This window comes from Plasmopara halstedii (assembly GCF_900000015.1).
Source record: "Plasmopara halstedii genome assembly, contig: Scaffold_2439, whole genome shotgun sequence".
NCBI lineage: Eukaryota > Oomycota > Peronosporomycetes > Peronosporales > Peronosporaceae > Plasmopara > Plasmopara halstedii.
This window is the reverse complement of record NW_020189346.1, coordinates 40,873-42,218: the sequence shown is the minus strand read 5'-3', so window position 1 is coordinate 42,218 and position 1,346 is coordinate 40,873.

Sequence of the window (1,346 nt, the reverse complement as noted above, 5' to 3'; positions counted from 1 at the left end):
TTTAAGGCACTGCCGAACTCTTCAAGGGACATCTCGTCCAGCTCAAGAAGAGCATCTATCGCAGGCATAGCCTCAAGCGGACGTCGCCCACTTCCTCCCCCGTCATACCGTTGACGAGGGTGTATTACTGTGCGTCATCGTCTACGTACCACTCTACGCGCATCTGAAAGGCTGTGCCCAAGATACCTCGGACTCTGTCCGACCATGTCACGCATGACATCCAGCGACTGCTTCGATACCCGAGCAGCGCTCTGTAGTTTACGTGCCACTTCACGTGCATCACGGGGGCCTCGCCCTCGATGCCTCGGCCCTTGGCCGACCATGTCACGCATGACATGGATGACTGCTTTGATACTCGAGCAGCGCTCAGTGGGTTACATGCCACTCCACGATCAGCCCGCGAGCCACGCTCGGGACACCTGTCAAAAACACCGTTGGTGTCTACCAACTCGGACACTCCCATGTCTAGCACTTCGGGATCGTGACAGGTGCCCCCGTCGCTAGTCGAACAGTGACGATGTCACCCAACCGCGCTTTCAGCATCTCAGCATACAGCTGACTTCTTCCATCGTGGAGCGTTGGGCAAAATTGCCCGACCCCCCGGAATCGATGAGGAACTTCCATGGCTTCTCGAAGATCTTTACGGTCGCCTCCACGACCAGCAGGCCCGGCTTGCATACACGTTCCGTGTTCAAGAGCACGGAGCCTTCCGGGGCTAGGCCCTGCTGACCTATGCCTCCCTGAAGCTCAACAGAGCTAAGTTCTCCCCCAGTAAGTCGCCCCGCGCCTACTGGGTGGTGTCGTTTCCACGCGACAAACCATACTGGTAGGCGTTGGAGCGATGGTTCGAAGAACCTTGACGCACCTTGCGCAGGGGGCAATCGTTCCGCAGGTGACGAATGTCCCCACAGACAAAACGCCGTCGTATGTTTGCGTACTGCCCGGCAGCTCGGAGCTCTGCTTCCTCGTCCTCAGCAAAGCTGAAATCCATGTGCATAGTCTCGCTCGACGAGCTGCTGGAGTGTGCATTCCAACCAAGTCGTGCCGAATTGAAATTGAATTCAGCATTCAATGCCACATTCCCCGCCCCATCAAACGAGGACGGTTTCACACGGAGGCCTTCCATTCTGGCCAAGCCAGTGCGAAGGCCTTCCATAAAGACGGTCACTGTGACCGCCTCCGGAAGGGGATCTGCCATTCCGGCAGTGAGAGTGCGCATCTCTTGGACAAAGTCCAACAATTCCTTGTTGCCCTGTCGACGGCAAGGAAGCGCAATCGTACGCGATATGCCTGATTAGGCGTTAAAAACACTCGTGAGAGCTGCATTTTCAGCTACGCCCAGAAGA